This window comes from Rhinolophus hipposideros, assembly GCF_964194185.1.
Source record: "Rhinolophus hipposideros genome assembly, chromosome: 15".
NCBI lineage: Eukaryota > Metazoa > Chordata > Mammalia > Chiroptera > Rhinolophidae > Rhinolophus > Rhinolophus hipposideros.
Window position 1 is genome coordinate 55,338,704 of NC_138061.1, and position 13,592 is coordinate 55,352,295.

General features: G+C 44.9%; 1 pseudogene across 1 annotated transcript; it reads left to right on the plus strand.

The window, feature by feature from the left end:
* The first annotated feature begins 1,422 nt into the window (after nt 1–1,422).
* LOC308508560 (large ribosomal subunit protein uL10-like) lies at nt 1,423–2,825 on the plus strand (annotated as a pseudogene). The gene is made up of 2 exons: nt 1,423–1,483; nt 1,913–2,825. The product of its transcript is annotated as a large ribosomal subunit protein uL10-like (transcript).
* Nucleotides 2,826–13,592: the final 10,767 nt, after the last annotated feature.

A 13,592-nucleotide genomic window follows, 5' to 3' on the forward strand; every position in this document is an offset into this window, starting at 1 on the left:
TGTCAAGGGATGAAAGGAGAATGATAAAATCCAGAACTAAGGTGCCTATGGGACATTCAAGAGAACATGTCTAGAAAGCAAAAATGGAGTTCTAATCTGAGCTACAGATAGTGCGGGGAGCCCTCAGTATATAAGCAGTCATTTAAGCCACGTCTGTGGATGAGGTCCCCAAGAACCTTGTATAGAATTGACATGACATGTCAACAAAGGACACTGGAAGAAACAGAGAAATAAGAGCCAACACAAGGGAGAAGGTGCCAGGGAAACAGAGGGCAGAGTGAGTTTCAGGAAGGAAAGGATGCTCAACTTTGGCCAAGGTCACTGGGAGTCGTGAAAGGTAAATACAGGCGAGTGCCCATTGCCTTGGTTCAGAGGCAGATCATAGATGGCCCCAATGACAGCAGTTAAGTGGTGTCCTAAAGATGAAAATCAAGTGTGGTCTCTGAGGAGTAATTCTATGATATGGACACCAGAATACACCCCCAGGAAGCCTTCGAAAATAAAGATATGTTGGCCGGCCCGGTGGCTCAGGTGGTTGGAGTGCCGGGCTCCTACTGTCAAAGTCGCTGGTTCGATTCCCACATGGGCCAGTGAGCTGCACCCTCTATACCTAAGATTATGAACAAAGTCTCTCCCTGGAGCTGGGCTGCCATGAGCGGCCGGTGGCCAGCGTGAGCAGCCAGCAATGGGTGAGAGCTGCCGTGAGCTGCTGTGAGCAGCCGACCAACGACTGGCGACTAACTGCTTCATCCAGCGGGGAGTGCAAGGCTCATAATACCAGCATGGGCCAGGGAGCTGTGTCCTACACAATTAAACTGAGAAACAACAGTTTAAACCAGAGTTGGGGCAGGGGAGGCAGAAAAAAGAAGAGAAAGAAGAAAATAAAGATATGAGTCATCTGTTAGAGGGGAATCTTGGGCAAGGAGACTTTAAGATGAAGAAACTGAAGAATGTTTATAAGCTGTTAGGAAAGACACAAATGAAAGAAAGGGATTGAAAAATCAGGACACCAGGAGAATAGAGCATGGAGCGAGTTTCTGGAGAAGTAGGGAGATAGCAAGACTCAAAGCAGAGGTGGTGGGATCAGCCTTTAAGAAGGCAAGAGAGATGAATGAGAGGGGGGAAAGCAGAGAGTGGATTTTGATGGAAATACATTCAGATGGGGTGGGGCAAAAAATTTAAGAAATAAAATAGATAAACTACTAGCTAAGGTAATCAATAAAAAAGCACAAATTAGAAATGAGAATGGGGAAATAACCACATACAGAGGAAATTTAAAAAATTATAATGGATTACTCAGTTCAATGCTTTGAAAATAAATTTGAACACATGGACAAATGAACGCTTTTCTAGGAAACATAAATGATGAAAACTAACCCATAAAAGGTAGAAAATCTAAACAGTCCAATTACCAGAGAAGAAATGGAGGATGTTGTCAAAGAGCCGCTATCCATTAAAGTACTGGACCTAGACAGCTTTGCGGGTAAAATCTATCACAATTTCAATAAGCAGATAACTGCTATGCTATTTAAACCAGTCCTACACATTGGAGAGAGGGGGAGAACGACTTTAACATGCATCTACGCATCCAGGGTAATGGTGAAAAGAAAATCCCAAGAAGGATAAAAACATACTATAGTCCTATCTTTAAGGCAATATAAATGCAAAATCCTAAATCAAGTATTAGCAAGTAGAACACATGTATTTTTAAAGGATAATATACCACCACCACGTGGAGATTATTTGAGTAATGCAAGGATGGTTCCCTAGGAAGGAATTAATTAACATAATTCATAAATATCAAAATATCAATAAGAAAACCATAGCTCTCGCCAGGTGTCCTCAGGAGAGTGACACCACCTTTAAACCCTGCATGGTAATGCCTGAGGCACCTCCTGGATACCCGGGGAAGACAGGGCGACCTGGAAGTCCAACTACTTCCTTCAGATCATCTAATTTCTGCATGACTGTCCAAAATGCTTCACTGTGGGAGCAGACAAGGTGGGCTCCAAGCAGAGACAGCAGGTCCACACGCCCCTCCACAGGGAGGCGGTGGTGCTGGTGGGGAAGAACGCCATGATTGGCAAGGCCATCTGAGGGCACCTGGAAAATGACCCAGCTCTGGAGACACGGTTGCCTCATATCCAGGGGAATGTGGGCTTTGTGTTCACCAAGGAGGACCTCACTGAGATTGGGAACATGCTGCATGCAAGCTGCCATCCATGTCCCACTGACCCATGTGAAGTCACTGTGCCTGCCCAGAGCGCTGGTCTGGGGCCTGAGACGGCCTCCTTCTCCCAGGCTTTAGGTGTCACCACTAACATCTCCAGGGACCCCAATGAAGTCCTGAGTAATGTGCAGCTGACTTAGAATGGAGACAGAGTGGGAGCCAGCAAAGCCACAGTGCTGAACATGCCAAGCATCTCCCCCTTCTCCTTGGGCTGATCGTCCAGCAGGTGTGTGACAATGGCGGCAGCTACAACCCAGAAGTGCCCGACATCACAGAGGCAAGTCTGCATTCCCGCTTCCTGGAGGGTGTCTGCAGTGTTGTCAGCATGTGTCTGCAGATTGGTTACCGAGCAGTGGAATCAGTATCCCATTCCATCATCCGTAGGGACAAGCGGGTCCTGGCTGGGTCTGTCGAGACTGATTACACTTCCCCACTTACTGAAAAGGTCAAGGCCTTCTTGGCTCATCCATCTGTGTTTGTGGCTGCCACCGCCACCAGTGCGGCTCCGGCTGCTCCTGCAGCCCCAGCCAAGTCTGAAGCAAAAGAAGAGTCGCAGGAGTCAGGCAAGGATATGGGATTTGGTCTCTTTGACTAATCACCAAAAGGCAGCCAGTGCAGCCAGCTTTATTTGTGGAACAGGAAATAAAGGCTTACTTCTCTTTTAAAAAAAAATATATATATGTATATATTACATACACACACACACACACACACACACACATATATACAGAGGGTGCCAAAAAAATGTATACACATTTTAAGAAAGGAAAACTGTATTAAAGTTGTAATACTCAATATGTACCGGTAACAAAAGATGAATATAAGTCACGTTTGACTTCTGCAATGACAAGAGGTGCTCAAAGTGGTTCCCATCAGCGTCCAGACACTTCTGATTATGGCGAACTACTGCTTGAGCAACACTGACCAAAGTGTCCACTTGTATACATTTTTTTGGCACCCCCAGTATATATGTATGCAAAATGTATACACATTTTAAGAGATGTTAACACTTTGGTCAACGTTGCTCAAGCAGTAGTTCACCGTAATCAGAAGTGTCTGGACACTGATGGGAACCACTTTGAGCACCTCTTGTCATTGCAGAAGTCAAATGTGACTTGTGTTCATCTTTTGTTTTTTGTTAATACAGTTTTTTTCCTTTCTTAAAATGTGTATACATTTCTTTGGCACCCTCTGTGTGTGTGTGTGTGTGTGTGTGTGTGTGTGTGTGTGTAAAACTACATATGTATAGTTTTACATATATATATGGTCATATATATATAAAACTCTCCATGTATACTAAGAAGGTAGTTGATTAAAATTCAACTTTGACTCCTGATTCAAAGCTCTTAACAAAATAGGACAATATGTAACTTCATCATAGAAATTAAGATATGTATCTCGTAACTCAAGCCACGACTCAGAATCATTTCTCATGGCAAACCAGGAGCATGCTTCCCATTAAGGTCCGGAACAAGCAAACAATGCCCACTGCTGTGATTTGCATCACTGCGCAAGTCTTCACCCCTCCCTGTATCCATGGCATTAGCCGTGTGATTTTGCAGTTTTTCCTTCTAAAGACAGATCTTTCCCACCCCCCGTGACGTTGAGCTCGACCATGTGACTTGTTTTGGCTAGTTGGAAAGCGGGCAGAAATGACAGAGTGCCAACTCTGAGCACTGACTTTAGGAACATCATGTGTTTCTGTTCACCACTCTTGCTTTCCCAACAACACCATAGAAGAGGAGGCCATGGTTTGCTAGCTGGTCAGGGAGAATGAGACACACATGAAGCAGACCGGAGCCAAGCCCGGGCAAGCCCAGCCTGGGTCAGCCCACCATCACTCCATCTGCAGACACATGAACAACGTTAAATGCTTGAACTTTGAGTGTTTTGTTACACAGCCTTATGGTATACATACACCCTCTGTCTGATACACCCACAGTCACGACTATTATGAAACATTGTTTTTGGCCTACTAGCCAATAAAACCAAACAAGAGAAAAAAATAGGAGCTATAGGATTGAAAGGAAGATGCAGAATTATTGTATTTGTTGATCATCTGATTGTATACCTTTAAAACACAGGAGGAAACCCAATTTTAAAAAAAGCTGCTAAAAACACTAAAAGACTTTACTAAGAATTAATATACACAAAAATCAGTAGCTTTCCTATATAAAATAACCAATTAGAAAATGAAGTGGAGACAAGATCCCATTTAGAGTAATAACAAAAAGAGAAAATACCCAGAAGGAGATTTAACACAAAATGTACCCCATCTATAGGGAAATTTTTTTCAAACTCTACTGAAGGGCATAAAATAAGATTTCAAAAAATGCAAATACTCCCTGTCTTTGATTGGAAGAATCACGTTGTAAAAAAGTCCAATTCTTTCTAAATGAATCTATATTAGTGTGATCCCAAAATACTAAAAGTTATCACAAGCATGTGATGGAGGTTTTGCCAACCAGATGCCCCCACATGAGACTTGGATTAGGGGAGATTAACAGGTGGAGAGAACGCTGCATGTGATCTGAGTTTAATGGGGAAGGTGGCACAGACCACTCCCCAGTGTCATCGGGGAGGCTTAGTGTCTGTGGCCACAGTGGCGTGGCAGCAGCCGTGGTCTCTTCCCCAGAACAGCCCTCCAGGGAGGTGAGTGCAGGCTTCCTGGTTGCCCAGCCATGTGTCTGATTCTCTGGCCTTCCTGGAGACACTGCAAGCCAGTCAACAGTCTTTAATAAATTCCTTTTCTGCTCCAGCGGGCAGAGTGGGTTTCCTTGTTTTCAACTTCAAACCCTGACTGATACACAGACTAAATGAATAGAACATGAGATCCAGAAATAAATCAGACACATCTGGAAGAAATATCAATGGCTGTTAGCATTCACTGAGCACCTACTCTGTGCCACACGCTGTTCTATATACTTATAATTATCTCATTACCCCTTACAACCACCCTATGGTATTCTCATTTCACATCTCTGGTAACCAAGGTACAGCGAAGTTTCTGCAACTCATATATAATAAAGTTGACATGTTAGTTCATTAGGAGAAAGAAGCATCACTCAATAAATAATTTGAGGCTAGCTAGCCATCTGGAAAAATAATGTGGGTCTCTCCTTCACTCTGTTCACTAAAATTAATTCCACATAGATCAAATTGGAAAGAAAAAAATTCAACAATAAAAAAGTAAAAGAAAATCTGAGAATGTTTTAAAATATTGGAGTAGAGGAGGCTTTTCTAAGACAGACACAAAATTCAGAAGTCATTAGAATATTGATAATGTTAATTACATTAACGTGAAACAACAATCATCCTGGTAAGACAAACGTGGATTACAATAATTGTAATCCAGGTGACAATGGGCTACTATATGTAAAGAGACCTTGTAAATCAATAAGAAAAACAATAATCCAATGTAAAGAAAGGACAAGGGTATTAACTAACAATTCACAGAAAAATATATATAAATGACTTATAATCCTTCATACTTTTAAATATGGAAAGTAAAACAACACTGTGGTATCATGTTTCATCTATCAAACTGATAGACTGGAAAGCTTGATAATGTGTATTGGTGAAGAGGTCATCAGGAAAGAGGCCTGTCCCAGTTATGCAATAACTGTCATGTCAGGAAATCTTTCCAATAAATATTTTAAAATTCACATACCTGCAATTCTACTTAAACAAATTTATTCTGTAGACACACTTGTGCATGGACATAAATACATATGTATATAGCGTTGGTGGTGACACTTTGTAACAAACAGCAAAAGCCAGAAAACAACCCAAAAGTCCATCACTAGGGAACTTGGCCAAACAACTAATAAAATGCAATCACGAGAAGGAATGAAGTAGCAGCATTGTCTTTAAAACAAAGTAGTTTTAAAAATATCAAGGTGCACAGCCCCGTATCAACTAGATGCTGTCCAGTAGAACTTTCTCTGATGATGGAGATTGTCTAAATCTGTGCTATCCAGTACGTAGCCACCAGCCACATGGGACTCACAATGCTTGGCACGTGGCTAGTGTGACTGAGGAACTGAATTTCTCATTTTAATTTTAATTAATATCAATCTACGTTTGCATAGTCTCATGTGGCTATGGTGTTGGAATAATGCAAGCTAGAAAATGCTCACGTTTGTGCTTACATACAAGGAGCATTTCTGAAAAAGCTCTAGAAGCTGATAACCGTCATTGCCCCTGCCAAGGAGAACTGGGGTGTCAGTTCCCTCTGGGGAGAAGGACAGTTATGTGTCCATTTATATTTTTAATATTTTATTTATTGACCATGACTGTAATGACATATTCAATATTAAACTAAGTAATGAATACTCAAAGAAGGAAGTTGAGGAAGTTCTTGAGGGAGCCTTGGGTTTTTTTCCAGGAAATAGAAGTCAGGGCTCATGGGCCATGGGGCTCCTGGCGAGACTCAGATGTTTGGGTCAGAGGTTGAAGGGAAGAAGAGGGGTCGAGTCACCACAAATGAAGGAACTCTGAGCCATGGGGAACGTCCTGTTGCAACTAGAGGCCAGCATTCATGAGGGATGGAAACCACACAGTTAAATGATTTTTGCCAGCAGCCCAAGTGTAAAAACTAAGTCAAACAATTGGATTATTTCCAAGAGACACGTAAATAGAAGAACTGAAGAGGAAGGGGTAGATTGGATTTGGACAGACACAAAAAGGCAGCATCTATAGAATCTGACAGGCAATTTGATGTGAGCACTGAGTGACAGAGACCAGCTTAAGACGGCCCTCCACTCTTGGCTTGTATGACTGAATTGATATTGGGTCCATCGGAGAAGTAGGTTTATAGGAGGAGTAGGTTTGAAAGGAAAAGATCATAAGTTCAGTGTTGGCATGTTGATCCCCGTGGAAATTTATAGAAGTCTCCAGATGTTTAGGTCTGATGCTCAGCAGGGAGGACCAAACTAGAGACATCCATTTGGGAGACAGCCCGAGATAGGAAGTCATTGAAGCCCCGAGAATTGTCAGGCTCACCCAGAGAGGAAGTGTGGCCAGGGACAGAGCCCCTGAGAGCCCACGTGCTAAAGCAAAGGGCTGAGGAAGAGGAGACAGGAAAGCACACTGAATGAGCATGGAGGGAAGAAGGCAGGAGGGAGAACTGGAGAGAAAGGCCAGGGAGGAGGCAGTTGAAAGAAACAGGAAATAATCTACCAGGTGAGATGCCACAGAAAGGTCAGGTAAGACAGGCCACTGAAAACCCCTTTGTACCTGACAATTAGGGGGTCATTTAGTGACCTCAGTGAGAGCAATTTCAGGGGAGTACTGAGAGGGAACACATGATTTCCGTGAGTTGAAGGGTTAATAGGAGATGAGAGAGTGGAGATCATGAGGGGAGGCTCTTGATATGCTTGGACTGTGAAAGGAAGGAGGCAAAAGGAGCAGGATCTAGAGGGCAGCTGAGTGGAGGGCTATTATTTTTTATGTTCGTTTTGTTGCTTTAAGATGAGAGAGACAGGGTAGGATTATTGACAGTAGCAAAGGGTCTCTAAAGAAATAAGAGGCGATTCATGAAACGAGGTTCATGAGAAACAGGGAAAGGCGGGCTCCGTGACGCACAGGGAGGTTAAGACCTGATCAGGAGACGTCCTCTGAGAAGGAGGGGAAGGGGGTCTGACTCAGAAAGGAGAGTATAGGATGGGAGAATGGAAGCTAAGGGAGTCGTTTTATGTGATGGCCTCGATTTTCTCAATGACATCAGAGGTGTGACCAGGGGGATAGGGCAAGGCAAGGGGTGGTCTTAAGTAGAGCAGACGGGTTGAGGCAAGTAAAGATGGCTGGCTTTGCTGAGGGTTCAGCTGATGATGGGGCCATGAACATATAGGGCTCCAGGTGCTTAGGTGGACGTCTGGCCTTCCCTAGCAGTCACAGCAACGTAGGACTACGACAGATCCTGAGTCATGTCTGGCAGGTAGAGCCAACCCGTGGAGGAGAAAGCAAGAGAGATCAACTAACAGTATACGAGGTCTGACAATTAAGTTTGCAAACTTGCTGCAACGATGTTGCTAACGTTTTCTTTTAATACCAGAGGGATTATTCGCTATGAATTTGTACCAACTGGACAAACAGTTAACCAAGTTTATTATTTGGAAGTGCTGAAAAGGCTGCAGGAAAGAGTTAGCCGACCTGAACTTTTCGCCAACAATTCATGGCTCTTGCATCACGACAATGCACCAGCTCACACGGCACTGTCTGTGAGGGAGTTTTTAGCCAGGAAACAGATAACTGTATTGGAACACCCTCCCTACTCACCTGGTCTGGCCCCCAATGACTTCTTTGTTTACCCAAAGATAAAGGAAATATTGAAAGGAAGACAATTTGATGACATTCAGGACATCAAGGGTAATATGACAACAGCTCTGACGGCCATTCCAGGAAGAGTTCCACAATTGCTTTGAAGGGTAGACTAGGCGCTGGCCTTGGTGCATAGCTTCCCAAGGGGAGTACTTTGAAGGTGACTGTAGTGATATTCAACAATGAGGGATGTAGCACTTTTTCTAGGATGAGTTCGTGAACTTAATTGTCTGACTTCATAGGTTTCAAGTTACAGACATGAGTCTACTCATTGAATCCAGTCACAACTGTGCAGGTTTGAAAAAGTTCCTCTACCTCTCTGAGCCTCACCAGCAAAATGGTATTAGTGTTTTCCACCTCATAGGTAAAGCACTTCACCTAGAGCTTGACACCCTGAATGTTCACATTAAAGTTCAGCTATATCATAATTTCTAAATAGTATGGGCATAAAGATGCTAAGGGGCCTGGAGAAAAGAGTGGAACTAATATTCCATGGAGTCTGGGTGAGATAGGAATGTGAAGGCAAAAGGAAGTGCCTTCCTTCCTTTCTGATGAACAAACATCAGAAAACTATGGCCTGAAGCCGTATCCAGCCCTTCCCTCCCTCTGCCATTATAAATAAAGTTTTATTAGACTCAAGCATGCCCATTCGTTATTCATTGTCTCTGGCTGCTTTTGTGTTATAAGAGCAGAGTTGAGTAGTTTCAACAGAGATTATTTAGTCTGCAAAGCTAAAATCTTTACCATCTGGTCCTTTAAGAAAAGGTTTGCAACTCTGGGCTAAAGGATAGGAGGGCTGGATCAATGAAAAACAGATAAAAACCCAAAACAGGAATAGACAGTGAAAAGATCTGGAAAAATGGAAGGTTGAAGTCAGAGAGAATAAGACTAGAAATGTGGGTGTCCGAGAAGGAGCCAGGCCGGATGATGGGCAGGAGGGAGTGGGTACCTATAGCAAGGGCCGGATAAGGGCTATTGGAAGTCAGGAGATTGATCCAGAAATTATTAGGCTCTCAATGATAAATCGATGAATCAGTGGATTGATGGATCAGCAGATAGAGCTACCCATGTGGATGTGGGTAAGATCAAGAAATGAAAGAATTTTAGTCACATAACATTATGCCCAGGAAGGCATCAAAAACAGCCCCCCGCCCCCCGCCAAAAGCCATTCTTCCCTTCTTTGCTATCAAAACTATCATTTTGTTCAGAGTGATGATATGCCCTACCCCTCGGGATGAATCATAATTTATCTAGGTCAATTAAGTCATCATATTCTCTCTGGGTTGATGTTTACTTTCCCAGCCTGCCTTGCGGCGAGTCGTGGTCAGTGACGAGTTCTGGCCAATGAGACATCGTGGAAAAGTCAGCCCGGGGCTTCTGGGGAAGGGTTACTTTTCTGATGAGAGATTTGCTGGTGCTGCTCCTCCCTTTCTTGCCTGGAAGATCGAGCTGGTGCTTGGGGCTGTGGCACCGATTTTGTGACCATAAAGCAACCAATAGGAGGGCATGCGGGGCAACATGCCGAGGATGTTGGTGCAGAAAGAAAGAACCTGGGCCTGGACACTATCCTGTTGAACCCCTGCCCACCTCCACACTGCTTAAGGGAGATAAGTAAATGACTTTATTGCTGAAAACAATTTTTTTAATGCACTTTTAGCTCAAAGAGAGGAGAGAGAAGTTCAGAGAGAGTGGTTCAGAGCTGGACTAACGGTGTGCCAGTGGTGGGGGGCGAAGCAGGCGGGGGGGCTGCTATGAGCAAAGATATGTGTGAGTCCAGATGGGAAATGGGAGGTGAACAACAGACAGAGGGGACGTGGATGCTGGCTTGTGCAGGTAAGGTTTCTTTTGCACGCCAGGGGAGAAGGTCACTAAAATTTCTTCAAAATCATGTAGATCGTAAGCTTGATGTAATCGAATTTACTTTGACCTTGAGACATTTACTTTTCTGTATTTTCTTTAAAAGAAAAAAAAATGGCACAGATTTTCATGACTATAATAGTTTTCGCTTTTTTTTTCTAATTATAAAAGTGAAATACAATTAGACAATTTAGAGAGCACAGGTAAGGCAAATAGAAGAAAACATTTTGGGTTGATGTGAGGGCTGAGATTTCACACAATGAAGCAGAGGCAGAATGGGTTGACAGAGACTGGGACAGGCAACAAGAAGTCTCATTATAAATCACCTCTCCGTGGGCCTCAGTTTTCCCATGTGTATAATGAGCAGGTGGGACTGTAGTTAGGGAAGTCTCCACCCAGCCTGGTAGCTCACAGGTGCTCCAGGAGGGCCACTTCTCTGAGCTGTTAACATACACCCTATGGATGTCCTGGCTCAAGGGGACAGCTGTGGTTAACATCCACAAAACTCCATCTTCTCGGGTTCACACAGGGTGGCTGTTGATTCTTCATTTTACAGATGTGAGTAATGGGATGGGATAGGGATAAAGGGATGACTGAAGCCCTAGAGCTGTCACATCTCAGAGGTCAGAATCCACCGCGGGTCCTCACTTCTCCTCCCCACTCCCTGGAGCCAGTGCCCTCGCTCCCCCATCTGGCCCTCACTTGCTTCGGCTGCTCAGAGTTCCGTCCCCACCAACTCGGAAAGGCAGTGGACTGGAATGAGGGCTGGTCTGGAAGGCGGCTGCATTCCTCAGGCCCAGTACAAAGAACGTGAAGATGCCTCCCCAGAGAAGGACCTCCACGTGCTTGCCTGGACAGCAGCAAGGTCATGAGAACCCGTTTTGGCGCCATGTATGTCTGAGGACTGAAAAGTCTGTCTTTCCCCAGCAAGCCACAGCTGGGGACTCAAGAATTCAGGGACTACCTTAGAGTTTGTGTCTGGTGTTAAAAATCAATGGTTTCCCTCCTCGGGAGGCACCCTCAGGGACAAGATAGAGCAAATCGCTGATTAGCTTCTGTGTGTTCCCTGGCAGATGATGAAGCCGCCGAGAAGCTAGTTACACATCGTAATAAAACGCCGTTCACCTGCTGTCCCAGCACCTTAGCCCTGCAGGGCCAGGCGCCGTAACCCACACAGCGCTGGGCTGTTACTCACCCCTAATCACAAAGAGACGCTTTGGCATGGAGGCTGCCAGGGCAGGTGGGTGTGGGGGGGAGGCAGGATTCAAAAATGCAAGGTGGAGAAGTTGGTTAGAGGCTCTGTCTGGCTGAGGGGGTCAGTTGATTAATGCTGAGTAACAAGCTACTGCAGATTACCTACCACTGTCCCCCTTTCCTGGGCACAGGTCCCCCCTCATCCACTTCAGGTCACTTTGCTCCCCCATAAAACATTCCATCCTTACACATAGAACGAGAGCATGTCCCAGGGAGGAAAAATCAGTGTCAGGGACAAAATCTCTCAAGTATTTAGTACTCACTGCCGGAAATGTCCTCAGTTCTTTTTATGTATTGACTCATTAGATCTTCACAGCAACCCTATGAGATAAGTGTTCTTGTACCATTGCAACCGATAAGAAAACTGAGGCACAGGAGGCAAGAGGAGGAGGTTAAGCACTTTGCATATTTAACAAGAGGCAATGCTGGGAGTTGAACTCGGGCCTCAGCTTGGATCCTGAGTTCTTAACTACTCTACTGCGCCCCCCTACCCCACGATCTCCCACCTTCACCTCATTTTACATGTGAGGAAACTGAAACGGGAGAATCAGTAGAGTCTGGCCCAAAGTTACCTAGCCGGGCAGCCCTGGTGAGGCCCAGATCGCAGGCTCTCATCCAAGGCTCCTTCCATCGCTCCATTTTGTCACTTGCTATCTTCTTAGAACAGCAAAACCATGCAGGTCTGAAGTAAAAATACAGGCCTTCTCAGAGCTCCAGGGCCTCCAAACCCAGGAGTCTGGTAGGAACTGGCTTCCATCTTCACAAAATGTCGGTAACAACACGCAAGCACTTTCAAAGTTTACAAAGCCCTTTTGTAAGTGGAGCATTAATCCTTGAGACAACACCGGAAACTCAGTCCAGCTATGGTCTACTTTACAGCCAAGGAAACTGAGATCTTCTCTGTGGGACAAGAACTGGGGTGTCCCCAGCACCACCCAAAGGCAGGCCGTGTGTGCCATCCCATGGACCTTCTGCTGGCAACACTGTCCCTAACCAATCGGGAGAAATTGCCAACATTCTTCCTTACAAGCTTACCAGGCCTTCTTACAGCTCAGACACTCCTCAGCCTCAAGCAAAAGGATGATAAGACATAGCCATTGTTCTAAACCGGCATAGCTTGCTCTGCTCACCCTTCCCAAATGCTGGGAGTCTCTGGATAGCTCCCTGAGAACAGAGGTCAGGTCTCAGACGCATTTGGATCTCCTAGAACTACTTCGCAGGGCTTGCTAATTAGCATAAAGAGAAAGGAAGGGATGAAGGAGAGAAGGGAAAGCCCTGAATAATCACTAATTCAGACCAGCCACCCCAAGCTGGTATACACTGATGGTATTTCTATTTATAATCATAATACCACTAAGCAGCTGTGTGACCTTCTGCAGGTGTATGACCCTCTCTGGGTCCCAACAGCTCCAACCATAAAGGAAAGTTGTGAGATAGGAACTCAGATGGAAACTACACAGCGTGTGCTTCCATCTCCCCACACAAGATTGCAGATATTATGAATCAATGAATCCCACCCAGCATGTTTCCCACGTGTGGGGGTGGGGGAGAGTGGGATGTGAACTCCAAATCTTAATTGTATCCTTTCTTTTTCGTTCCCAGCATTCAAACAAGCTTTCTATGTGTGAGAATCCCTAAGTATGTGGGGTGCAAGGTTTTTCTAATCCCTCATACTGTCCAGTGGGTGGAAATTTCTTTTCCCAGCCTCCAGGACAGGGGGATGGGATTTAGAATTGGCCAACTCAGAAGTCTGAGTACAAAGCAGGTGACACAGAGACACAGGCGTAGTTGGAGGCTTCTCAAGGTGGCTGTAGCAGAGCTGTCCAATATCCAGAGACAGCGTAGCTGATGTCTGCATGAGAGCAGGGGCTCCGAGAGCAGTCAGGGGCTGTCTGCTGCCCTCAGTGAGTTAGAGGATCAGCCTCAGCTT